This window comes from Hypomesus transpacificus, chromosome 2, assembly GCF_021917145.1.
Source record: "Hypomesus transpacificus isolate Combined female chromosome 2, fHypTra1, whole genome shotgun sequence".
NCBI lineage: Eukaryota > Metazoa > Chordata > Actinopteri > Osmeriformes > Osmeridae > Hypomesus > Hypomesus transpacificus.
This window is the reverse complement of record NC_061061.1, coordinates 13,768,677-13,782,934: the sequence shown is the minus strand read 5'-3', so window position 1 is coordinate 13,782,934 and position 14,258 is coordinate 13,768,677.

Genomic DNA, 14,258 nt, shown 5'->3' with positions numbered 1-14,258 from the left:
CTCCGTTGTGCATTGCCTGCACAAGAAAGCTGAGCCAACAGTAGCCTCCTATAAACGTTTCTCTTCCCTTTTGTTTTCCTTACCCACACAATCAACTAGCAAGGCTTCCATTTTTTTTATGATCTCTTCCTTGTACCCAGGTTACACATGGTAATTCAACTGCCAGATGAAATTTGTCATTGTATCAATTGGCTGTTTTGTCTGTCACAAAGATGGGACTTACTCTGCTGTGAGCGTACATGTGTATGGATAAGATGTAGCAAACTCTTTACTAAAGTGGTCACCTTGTCTCCTGAGGACAATCCTCTCTGTTACACCAGCCAGTAGCTCTGTCCTTTCTGTGCAAAGTTCACAAGGGTAAGGATTCAAATGTTAATTATTAACAGCATGGAGCCAATAGTTAATCTGTTAAATCAATGTTTCTACCACTAGCTTCACCCAAATACTGAAAATGGTGATAAAAGGGGTATGTTTACTTTTCAAATCATGTGCTTGGTGTCATGGTTATTTTTTCCATGATTGTTTATCTTTCTTTTGTTTACTTGTTCTTTCTCGCTGTTTAAGTCTTTATCTCTCAACTCCAAATGACACCTGCTGTGTACTTTGCTTTCTGCAGCACTTGAACACCCTTCATGTAGATGTAAATTCTAGATGTAAATTTGTTCTGTGTACTTATATGTTATGTTATGCCAAGTGCTTGCGTTGTCTTGTCTTAAGAATTTCAGTGCCCAGTCTAACCTTGTGTTGCTCTGTGCACCTGACAAATAAAAGACTTGAACTTGAACTTATGTAATCAACAGATGCAGTTGCTGTAACTTTTATTTGTAACATGTTATTTTTACACGTACTGTGATCACAGTTTTTTTGTTTCTCAAACTGGAGACGTTTTAATTAAATGTATAAAGGTGATAACAGGATAACAGTTGAATTTGTTATTCTTTGAATGGAATTCCAGAAGAGACGACACCACCCATGGTGGAGGGATGTACTCGGTTGCAGAAATTAGTATCCAAACTGTGTCCGTTGGATCTAAACACTTGACTCCTAGCGCCTGATCAGTGGTTAGACTTGGAACCTTACTACTGTGTATCTGGCTGCAAAGACAAAGTATCCCTGTGTAGTCTCTGATACCCAATTGGGGCCCACCTGCTAAAAAAGGCACGATTGAGAGGAAAAGTAGATATTTGAAACACGAGCTGGCTCCCTCTTTACCTTCATCCTGAAATGCTAACAGATCAAGGGATTTTTCTCCCACAAAGAACAATAATTCTGAAAAAACAGGTGCTTCAAAATACATACTACATAATACATTCTCACTGCAATGCTGCAAAATAGACTATGAAGCAACACATTTTGTTGTACAATGAAGGGATTACATGCTGTATTTCTAAAGCCATTTAGGTTGTAATGGTGGACCAATATTATGGACAGCTCTGGACCAGAGGCACATGCATGGCTCATGCCAATGAACAAAAGGATTGCCAGGAAGCTTGTTGGAAAAACCTTTATAAGGGGAAAGTAAGTTAAGTGGAAACAGGAAATGCAATCTCCAGAGAGGAAAAAGCACTTGATGATGCCACTGCTAAAGGATACCCATACTATTTAGGCAGGTGCTGTTGGCCAGTACTTTATCAATTACAGTGGGAAATTAAAGTGTTACAGCAGTCCAGATTAAAGTCAAAATAATATAACACTAAAATGAACAGGTTACTAATACAAAATACTTCCCTGTGTATACCAATAACTGTGGTAGGTTGACACTGTAGTTGTGGACTCTGAATAGACAGTCCCTTTGTGGACGGATGCATTACAACTAGACAGACTGTTAGTTGTCTAAATTCTTTTAAGCAGTGATATTGCTATGTTATTGTGGACACCCTTGCAACAAATTGTATGCATGTTGCTGACGCCTTTTTTCCTCCTGTTTTTCGTTCTGTCAGCTTGAGCAAAAACAATGGTATCCAGCTCCACAGGAAGAATGACATGCCTGTCTAAGAGAACCTGTTCCACAAGAACAGGTGTTTCCTTGTGAGACAGGAAGTTTTTAGCACTGGCCCTGCACAGGTTTTGAAGGTTAAATGGCAGCCAAATGGAGTGTTTCTGGGAAGAAAAACACATGCAAATGTGATTCCTGATCTGCTGTTGTCAACATCTGCCTCTCAGCAGTTTGATATACTGTATTTTGGTGTGAAAATGCGACACTTTGAGGGCTGTATGTTTTTTTTTCGAATCCCTTGCTAACAAATACTAATTGTTCCTTAACTTCTATGGCCCATGATTTTCAATTTGTTCTTGGTTGGAATTTTGAGTCATTTGTTTTCCAACGTGTAGATACAGAATGACATTGTATATCAAATTAATTTATTCAATTTGACAACTTTAAATTTAAATCACTTCCTCAGATTAGTAACCACCTGTGATGTGAACAAAAATACTAACGAGCCTCAGGTTTTTATTTGCTACACTATCCTATTTATAAAGTTGCTTATGGAGAAAATTTAAAATGTTTGTTTTCCCTTAGCTGTCCTGTCTCACAGACAGACTTACTCTATTTCCTTTTTTACTCACTGCCATTTCCATCTCCTTTTCTCCCACTCACTCTCCCACTGGTGGGGCTAGCCCAGACCCTAGTCATTCAACCCCTTTGTTCAAGATGCATAGAGCAGTATACTGTTGATATGGGTCCTATATGAACCCAGTCATAAAGAGCCATTTTGGTCAACTGTGACTTGAGCTACCTATATTTATTAATTAATTAACAGTGAAGTAAAATACAATCTCTCTACATTGTACAATGATAAAATAGATGAATGCTAATTCTAACACTTTTGAGATTTTCTTTAGAAATGAGCTGTAAAAAAAGAAAAAAAGGACTTTGGATTCATACAGTAAGTAGGCACTCTGTAATTGAAATCTTAAATTATTTAGAATTACATTTGATAGGTGAGACCATTGTAATTTCCTGTTAAAGCACATCTAGTTTTATGGGTTCTTCAGTAGATGAGAAGATATGTCTTCAATGTAACACACTAAGACTAAACTCAAATCGAACATAACTATACATGTAAGAAGGAGTACAGTATTCACATTATGCCAAAAACTGTTTATTACATAACCGTGCAATCCATTGTTCAGCTGTGTTTCAGAAACGGTAGTGTAGTCTTTAAAAACACAATGAACTCATCATTCACACAACCAACCAACGAAAGCCTATCCTGCTATGACTAGGCTGATACACCTTGTAAGCAAACAAGACACCATTAGTCATGAGATCACCCAGCATGAGGTAATTGAACAAACAGTAATAAAGCAGAGAAGCAAACATACGTCATCAATTCAACCTGGTTTTGCATTATTTATATGAACTGACGTCCTGGTGATGTTTGTACCTCAAATTTTTGTTCAGGTGCCTTTTGTTGTATTAGTTAATTCTATTTATGTTTTTGTCTGTTGATTGATTTGTATGTAAAAAAAAAACTAACAGATTTTACCTAAATAAATGAAGGTTGAAAATATTTGATTAAACTTTTGATGCGGTCAGAAAACTGACATCTTCAGCAATTCAAGAATGATTGAACATCAACATGACAATCAATGCATTGACATCCACAACAACAACTGTTCAAACATCTGTCATGTTTCTTGTCAGAATATTATATTCTTGACCTGATTCATAACAGGCAGGTTGTGACAGACAGTAAACCACATGATGTGGAGAGAGGCAAAAAGGAAATCCTGGATGGCAAGGTTAAAAGAAAAGGTTTTGAGAGATGTACAGCTAGCCGTGTAAGAAGACCTGATAGAGGAGTGGCAGAAACAACAGTAAAAGGAGATGGAGAACAGGGAAGATGAGAGAAAAGTATTCAGGAAGGGAAAAGGTAATAGTGAAGTTGAGAAGATACAAAGAGAGAGAGAGAGAAAGAGAGAGAGAGAGAGAGAGAGAGAGAGAGGGAGAGAAGCTGCTAAATGAGACAATTGAGAAATGTAAGGAGACCGTTATGTTGGCAAATTCTGCATTGGACAGGAAGGAGTAGTGCCTGGAGAAGAGAAAGACATCCAGGGAAATATGTGAAAAGGTATGGCAAATAATGAGAAGATGATGGAGAGGAGAAGGAGTTAAACAAACAAAGGGAAGTTGTCCACAAGGGTTTTGATGGACCCAAAAAAGACAGAGGAGTTGGAAGAAAAGAGGGAGAGGATAGAAAAGGAAATAGATGGCGTGGAGATAAAGAGAAAAGTCATGGAAACAGAAAAAAGGCTGTGTTCAAACTGGAGAAAGAGAAGATGGAGGAATAAAAATAGACGCTTCAGAATGAGAGGAGGGAAGTGAATGCAGACTGAAGATTTTAATAGAAGACTGATTGAGCTAGAGTGAGATGAGGAAGAGATAAAGATGATCAAAAAGGAGAGAGAAGATTAAAAGAAAAGGTAGAAAAGATAAACCTAAGACACCTAAGAAGTGAATTGATTTTGCTCTCACAGTGGTGAGCACGGACATGGTATCTGTTGAAAGAGACAATGAGAAACTAAAGGCAGAAAAGGTGCAGTGCATGAGACACAAAAAAAGGAAATAAAGAGTGAGAATGTTGGGAGAGTGTAAGGTGAGCAGCAAGTAAAATATATCATATGGTTAGAATTAGAGATAGAATAGAGAGAATGATCATTACTGTCAAAGGAGCAATAAAAGGAATAAAGAGAACATGCAGGCAGAGATCTTGAGCCACAACAGGTTTTATACCTGTCTGGAATGATAAATGGTAACCTTGACCTAAATGTTGGTCATACAAGATATTGTGACATGCACAAGCTGCAACTTAAGAACTTAAGACTTACTTAAGACAAGAATAGGTTTGAATTTTGTAAAAACCTTCAGTTCCTTGCAGCACCCAGGGGTGAGGTGAGTAGTGTGGAGCAATCTGTGGCTGTTACTTAAAGGTTAGGCAGCAGGGAGACAGGTTTGTGGACTGGAGAACCCAGTTCTGTAAATCATAATGAGTTGAAGCTAACCTTTCAAGATCAGTTTGTTCTTGGGATTATTCTTCTATAGCCATGACATTTGTCCATTCTGCATCAGATTCTTATCCAATGCCCATTACTGTTCTAAAGTTACCCCAAACGAGTCCATAACATTGAATTGCAAACTTTATAAATAATATATTACCTTATAAGTGGCTTAATTATAATGTGTGCAGAATGAGGCTTGAGGACTAATAGTAGCTATGGTTTTGAGCAAAATAAATATAAATACACCCCTTTCATATGTATGCACTGGGGAATAGGAAAGAGTAAAACCAACAACATCCCCAGTGTTAAAAATTTATAATTCGGCAATTACATACCCATGCACACCCATTCGAAGTTGTTTATAGTTGATGTCTGGAGGGAATAATCATAATGTGGGAACTCAAAAGGATGGGTAGAAGGAGATAAAAAGAGAAAGAGAGAGAGAGACACAGTTTCAACATCAGTGGGGGGTGAACATTACAGAGTTCTGTAGAGATGCAATATTCCATATATTTGTTTTAGTGAGTACCAGGGAGCTCATCTCCCTCCCACACTCCCTGTTCTCTCTCAAAGCAGCTTATCAAGGTGGAGACAGTGTTGCATAATGTATGTGGTAGAATTTGTGGTTGTATAAAAAATAGTGAAGGGATAATGTGTTGAAAATGTAGAGTGCTGGATTTTAAACTTTAAAATTTAAAGGATTTTAAATGGATTAAATGGAAGCCCATGTTTGTCTATTGATGATTTGTTTGACCTTAGATTGCATTCTCCTTTTTAATGAGGGCATTTTTACATACAAAATATAATTTTACTGGTAGGGGACTAGCACAATTTAAACTGTATGATCTAAGATGAGAAGATCTGGTTAGTCAGTGTGATGATGGCTGTTGTTTGAGACTCCTCTGTCCTCTAGTGGACAATATTAGTAATGTAGGTAATGGAAAAATTACTGACAAGTGTAGTTAAAACAGGCATCTTGCATTACTAATTTAATTGCTAATTTGACAGAGGTCATGGTGGCTTGTCTTTTAGCCTGCATATAAGTCATTCCCAATGGGGCAAATGTGGGAAATGCTGATGCTAGTATGTTATATGGTAACCCTCACACTAATCAGATTCCTAATGAACAAGTCATTGAGGTACTGTGACTAAGTGTCTTTTTGTTATGCTATGGTATCATTCGGATGTTACACGATGTTACATGAGTACCAGCACAGTTTCTGCAGACATTGATCTTCCTCATCCTCATCACCAGCAGTGCCACAGCAGCATGTCCTGTCAGTGGTATTCTTCATTTCTGATTTGACCAAACACTCAGCAGAGGGAGCTGTTGTAATTCCAATGGACACAGTGTCTGCCTCATGAGAACATTGCTCAGTCTGTCCATCTGAGAATTTGACAGTTGGTCAATAGTACAAAGATGTCCAATGTATTGCCTATATCGTGTATGTTGTCCAACGTATTTAACTATTTAAAATAATTGCTTTACATTGTGCCTAATGCTCAGAATATAGAAATGATTGACATCACCATTAACAAATCCAACTTCCTAATAGTTTGCCATTGATTCCCCCCCCCCCCCCCCCCCAAAAAAAAAACCCTCATAAAATCACAAAAAACTGACTGCTGTTCATCTGTTGTTTTCAGCTGTCATCCTGGTATAAATAATCACAGTTCTTGGCAGTCTTCTTCCATAAACAACAACACTTGAGCATACTCGGGTGATGGCGATGGTTGTCGTCTGCTTTGTATGCACGCTCACAGTTGGGTAACTGGGGACGTCGGTATCTGTGAGCGGTGTGATTAATTAACATCCAGTTCATAACCCCCTAAATTAGCGCCGGAGAAGCCTGGCTAATGAGATGACTAGAAACCTAGAGGTTACAATAACTACGACACCTCAGTTTGTCCCCATGGTTTAGGCTTCGTCTAGGATATGATATACAGGTAGGTATTTGTTTGTGTCTGTCTGTCTGTCTGTCCATCTGTGTATTTGTAATTTTTTGAGTTTGTCATTGAGTGTGCATGGGAAATAGAAGACAGCAAGTGATATTTTGCATTGTCTACCGCTTGCCCGGTGATATTGAAGGCACCTTTGAAAACACAAGCAGACCAGTTGAACAAAATAAGCGTGATGCTTCATGTGAGCAGCCACCTACACCAGCTCCCTGAGCCCTAACCCACTTGGCCCAAGCCCACCACATGGTCTGGTCCTGGGCTGCCAGCCCGTCAAGGCTGGAGCAAGGATGAAGATGTTGGCACAGGCAGTGACTCAGGTGCAATCTCCAAGGGAACTAGCAGGGCTGTGACCGTTCTGATCTGGTCTGAGGCAACTGACACCTTCCTGCCCCCCAGCTGGGCAGGCTAACAGCCGTTAGTGTGCTACAGCCAGATAGACAAGTCTGTATGTATTGTGTATGTAAGGTATACTGTATAACAGAGGGACTGTTAAAACACGACACAGGAGGTTATGAAAAGTTAATGAGAATATTTGCTAGGTATCCAAATACATTTCAGAGGAGGTAACACAATAAAAAAATATGTTATAACAACATGACAAACTACTGAGTTTCTCCAATTGAAAGAGCATAAATAAAGGCTAACTTGCAACTCCTGGGTAGTTCAATCAAGTTAATTAGACTCCAATCAAGGCTTTATTATTATTTAACACATTTTCCCTCTTTGATGTTGACGTTTTGTGTTCATACCTTCCAGCACACACACTCCAAAATCCCTTGTGCTTAGGTGATCTGTCCCTAAAGGAGCTGGGTGACAGGACCATTGTGAAGGGATTCAACTTTTCTTAATTTTTCATGTAATCATTTCATTTTGAGTCAGATACGCATTCAAAGATCATTTATTAAGATCATTATATTGGTCTTGAAATGTCACAGTTTGTTGTATAGATGCATTGAGCTCTATGTACGTCTCAGTCAATGCATCACTTTTGATTTCTCATTGGTTCATGGGACAATGTGGCTTTTTTCTGATTGGTGGCTGCATTGGTTGTGCTGGTTTTCATTGGTGATTAGGACATAGAGCACTCCCTCCTGGGCCTCCCTACTTCCTGTCCCACGGGAAGCCATTAAGACTCGGCAGGTCCGAGCCTGTTCATTAACTATGGCATGCATCACCACCGTAGCCGTCGACAACAACAGAAAGGAAGACAGAAAGAAATGCTCCCTCTTTAAAACTGTAATGCTATATTTATAAGCCAGTATTTATAAACACATTTGCATATATCAAGATGAAAAAGTTGTTTGAATTGGGGGCAATTTGCATTTGGTGAAACATATGGCGGAGCCGCGGAAGCCATGGGCCATGCCTTCATTACCCGATCTCCGTTTCATCAGCTCCTTGCTCCCCCGCTGAGCCTCCCTACGGCGGAGCCTTCTGTCCCCGAGGTTCCAGTGACAGGGGACAACATGTCCCCAAGGTGAGGAGCAGGGGGAAGAGGCGCTCCTGCACACATCGCTACTCCAATGATTATTTAATCAGACTCCTCACTCTGGATCTAAGAGATCAGCAAGGGGAGAGGGAGAGGTACAAAGTGGTGCTTATTGCCCATTTGTTCAATGCAGGGAGGAGTGCTTGAAATCACAGATGAGTTCATGTGCAGAGAGGTGATGAGCAAATGGACTGGGACAAGAGAACAAAATGGCAGCGGAGGAAATAAAGAAAAGGAATAGGGACTATAGACTTGGTATGAGTAGAGGAGGAAAAGGAGAAGAGAAAGGTAGAAAAGGAGATCTTTTTTTTAGGGTTATGGGAGGGGCATGTTTGCACACTCCCATCACGGCCAACTAGTTGGCTGCAGCTCATCATCTCACTCACTAGCACCACATTTGCATGTGCAAAAAGGGCCTGTGTTGATGGTTTCCCGTCTACCGTCTCGCTGAGCATATGTGGTCGACCATGTTTGTGACTTGTCTGTTCCTATAAAAGGACCCCATACACAACCTCCTTTTAGCACACGTTTTGACATTTTATATCTGTTTTGGTCATGTCTTTTCTGGGCTCCATGTTATTTCCATTCCCAGTCTGAAGCCTAAGTGCATGGTGAGGGGTGAAAATAGCACAGGTCACAGTTGTCTGTCACAGTTTCTCCCCCTCAATGTTTGTCTTTCTATTTCCATACTTGATAACATTTGACTGCAGCTGAATATAGAGCCAGGTGGCTGGTACAAAGGTCATTCAGGGTTTTTCTAGCCGTCAACCGGTCCACAGGCATATGCTATACCTGGGCCCCCTAATTTTAGTCAAAAAACTGTACATTTAGATTGAAGGTGTGTTTGGGAGTGTGTTATAATTTTTCTACTTAATGTATAAAAAAAATAATACTGTATACATTCAATTTCACATATATTAAATCATGGATTACTTGAGCTGTTTATTGGTAATTAAAACATACATTGTATTATTTTTTAAATTGTATTGTGCACCGGATCATGATCCATCCCAGCTCAAACCATCAGTGGAAAATAATTTTGCCTAACCAGGCCCATAAAAAACATCTCCTCAGCTATGTACACAGGCAATTCAAAATACTGGTTTAATTAATTTCCCTTTATGATAATGTGCTAATCTGGGTCAATAAATAGACATTTTTCCTTCATTTTCTCTGCGTGTGCCATAACCCTAATATTTTTCCTGCCGTTTAGCTCGAGTTAAAACGGGGGCAAACAGGATGGGTGCGTCATTAACGCCACACGTCAACACAGCGCCGACTGTGGAAAAGCATCCAGTTGGTTAATAAGTAATAACTGCCCAAGATCACAGGAACCTTACACTACAGCAAAACAAGTTAAGCACAAGCTTTGATAATGACTCTTAATAATTCAATGTGTGTAATTATCCCCTTACAGGAAAGCCCAATGTTGGCGAGACGCTGTAGGGATTGGTGGTTGCAATTAGAGAGAGAGATCGAGGTCATCGGATCAAGGGAGGCACACGCAGTCAAGAAAGAGAGGCTGACCACAGTTCCCATCAGAGGTGTTATTGTTGTCAAATGAACACTTTTCATGTCTCGCAGTATTAAGAATGTTTTGTTTTGTGCAATAGACAATAGGATGTTGGATTGCTTGATCCTACACTAATCCTGTAGTACAGACACAAGTATATAACATGTACACAGACATATTTTAGATCTCTTTTGGTTAAAGTTCTTAAAATATATGTTTTATCTTCCTCCCTCTATGATATCACACAATGTTTTGTTTGGGAATGTTCCTTTACTTAAATGTATGGCATAGTCCTTTGACATATTGCTGTAAATGTACAACTTTACATGAGGGTCTGTTGTTTTGTTTAACTTTAAACATCTGTGACCTGCTACTTCCCCTGTCCATTGTCCTCTGTTCTTGATTCACACTAGCCAAATGTTGAGGTTTAGCATTTGCAACTCAAAACCCCTTTAGATTGAAGGCAAAGCTAATCACTCTTTTTGTCATCTTCCGATTTGAATCTCACAATGGAAGTGGAAAAAATCTGGAAAGACATGCACAAAAAAATCACTGTCTTTCAACAGCGCCACTCTCGCTCCTCTTTGGAACGAGAGGGCATTCAGGCGCATTTGGCGCCTATTGTCGTAAGGCTAAATGACTAATCATAACATCATTGATGTGTAGAAATAACCCCAACACAAATGGGGGTGTCATTGACAACCTTTGCACCCTTCCAGAGAAGGAGTTAATTTGATCATGATGACACAGGTCTCTTTCAGGTCCTTTTCAGGCCAATGGCAGCTGGTGCTGTGAGAACTACGAGATGTGCTGAATTCTACATGACGAGGGGAGAAAAAAGAGGGTAGAGTCGTTATTATATCTCCATTGAAGGGCTGAGAGGGGCTTCTGAATTGCCCTGGATTACGCACACACACACACTCATTCCAGTGCAAGTAGGCTATAGGCCCTCCGAGCAGAGACTGGGCCTAGGGCCAGTATTAGAAGCTGGAGCTATCTGGAGTAAGAATAAGATCACAATTGCATTTATAGCCCAGAGAGGGTTGGAAGGAAAGAGAGAGAGGGAGAGAGGCTATGAAGCCTAATTGCCAGATGGCGAATATTTTTGCTCCCTTTCAACGGTGCATTAATTGTAGGGCGGCCCGGGGGTTGAGACACACTGATCAGTATGGTAGAGGATCCTGACCCTGATTATCCCCCCCCTCCGTGCCAGCTGAAGGGGGGGCAGAGGGGGCTGCAACAGATATTCACTCAATCATTTGCGTATCAAGCCACCTGGGCCTTGACACAGGGTGGCAAGTGGCAGAGAGAGATAGAGACAGAGAATGGAGGGGGTCTCTGGAGGGGTCTTTGGGGGGTAAAGGGAGGCAAGGCTGGAGGCGTGGCACTGCCACAAGAAGGGGGTGTTCCCTCAAAATTCCCAGACCTCCCTCCTTTTACCCTTTCCCCACACAACCCATCCTGCACCCGACCCCCACCCCCAATTAACCTACCCTCCATCCCCCCTCAGCCCCAACCTCTGCTCCTCGTTTACATATCTCCTGAAGATGTAATTGAATTAAATAAAGCTTTCCTCAGGGGCAGCTGCCACAGCTGCTGTTTGTGGCATGTCAAAAGGCCCGCCACTTTAAGAGCACTTACATATGCTCCAAATTAGCAGGTCAGATAGGCGGGCGCTCGATGACAGGGCCGAGGCTGCCAGCGCGACGAGGGGCCCACAGCTGTGAGCAATTCACTGGGTGAGAGGAGGCTCTTTCAGACCTCTGATTATGAAGGGTGAGAGGGGACACACACACAGACACACATAGGGATGCGTGTGCACCCACCAATGCAAGTGTGCATGTGAATGCCTGTGTCCATACACACACATACACACACAGGTCTCTTGGGGCATTGTTGATTGTTGACTGTATCATTATGCTATCATGGCCCACTAAAACAAAGGAGCAAGGGTCATAGTCAAAAGATGGAGCAACCCATTATGAAGAATGGGTCACCCATCACAGACTTCTGAAGCAGAGAGGAATGGGGTATTGGATTGGGATGGTGTATTAATAAAAAGTGACATTGTTGCTTAGTTTGGGAACTTTTTGCACTGATGTATTCAACTTGGCACGTTATTATTATTTTTTACCAGTATTTCAGCAAAACTGCTCTGAAAGTGAACATTGTTCTTCACAATTAAATAGTTAACCTTAGTAATATGTCTACAGTGGGGAGATGTGCTTGTCATATAATCAGCTGTTGAGAACATTTGTCTAATGACTTGTCACTCAAAACCTGTCTGGTAATTATGTTATTTTTGCATACCAGTGAATGGTGTTTATGACAAATGAACCATGTTGTAATTGCACCTCTGTTTTCTTTAAGAGATGAGCTGTATGATTAGCTGGCTGAGGGATTGGGATCATTATAGAAATTAACTCACAGGTAACACCAACAGTGTCAACCTCACATTAAGTTTGATGTATCGTGTGAGAGAAGACGTGACATTATTCAGCCTCAAATGACAAATGCTGTAGGGCCTAGGCCCAATGTTCTATATAAAAATGTAAGTACATTTTTATCTTAGTGCCTTAATGTATGCCTTGGCATGACAAGAGTGTTTCCATACCTTGTAATACCTTACAGTTGTTCAAGCTACTGTACCTGTTTTTATCCAACCAACAATCCAAGCGGCACATTGTTTTCACAAGGCTGTACTTTGTTTTTGCCATGGCCTCATTGTTTACTTTCCTTCAGTGATGAACTTTTCAAATACATGTTTTCCATTCCATCTATCTCGTGGGATTCCTTCTGTCACTGTCGTTTCAAAATCTAGTCATGTCGACCGCATATTTCTAAGGTACTTCATGTTAGACACCAGTTTGGAGTCGAAGAGATTTTTGTTTTTCCTTGTCCTGTAGTGAGCATAAAATCTGTGACTCAGCTGTTTGCATGCAGCATTGGAGAATAATGGATGTGAAGGCACACCAAACAGGTCCTTTAAAAATGCATGAGTGCCCCCCAAAACCTCCCTCTCCCTGTGTAGAATAGAGCTATCACTGATGCCTGTTATCTCCCTGAACCCCCAGGTAGAAAATGGTAATGATACCACTTAACATCGCTGCACATATGGAGGGAAAATGGAAATGCCAACAGCACCTCAACTATAAAGCAAATCAAATTGAAATATTAATCCGCTGATTAATATAACATTATGAGAGCCCATTCTCTTTGTTGTTAAACAACAAAGAGTTGCAAAATAAGCAACTGCCTAAGAGGTAAGAGGTTTAACAGAGTCCCACAGAGGTGTTAAAGCCCCTTTCAAACATCATTACTGTGCATAATGTATTCACTTCCACAGTGCTGAGATTTGATATTGATGTTTACTCATTTATTTTTTAATTAATGTTCGTTGTTAATGAATTCTTTGATGAGAGGCATTTTGTAAATCATTATCCTTGGAAGGAGAGAAAAGGGCTGTTGCTTTTCTTGCCCATTAAACTCACTAAAATTCTAGGTGCAAGGGGAAAAAGTTTAGATAAAAAGTAGGGTCATTGTTGAAAGTTTGTTTTTGGTGGTTTATGTTTTGCTTTTGGTTTGTTGGTAAACGCAACCTCTGTACATAATGTGATGTTAGTTGGGGAGTCAACTGGGAGCTGTTTAGGGGAGCGAAGAGGGCTACTGTAGGTGCCTGACTAATTACAGGAATATTACTCAAGGCTTCATTGTGAAGTTCCACTAGAGAGAATTAACAGTTTCTCTAAAGAGCCCTTGATAGACACTTTTTCCTTCCTTTCATCCATATTAATGTATGGGGATTGTTTGAAGGACAACAAATATGAAGAGAGATGTATAACCACCACTCTGAATTTTCAAGACTATAGCCTAAGCTTTATGAACACTATACAGTAGTATTTGGACCAGATATATTGTAATACACCAGAAGAAGTATCCATACTATTGAGAAAAATACTCATACTCAATACTCAAATACTCAAAATACGTTACTAGGCATGTTTGGAGGTTTTCACAAAAGAATTGTCTGCAGTATGGTTCTTGAGGAACACTGTTTCTTTTTAGACTGGGAATAGATGATCGTGGATTATAGTGTGTCTCAGTGTGTGGTCTGGACCAGTTGGCTGTAAATCAGTCTCAAGCCCCCTCCCAATCTGGAGCCATCTTGGAGATGAAGGGAAAACCTGGACCTTGTTATCCATCTCTTGGCAAGGCCCATCCTGTTTCGCCACAGATACAAGGCTGCACAGTCTTTAATCCTACAAAACAATTAATTGGTTAATTGGATCAATT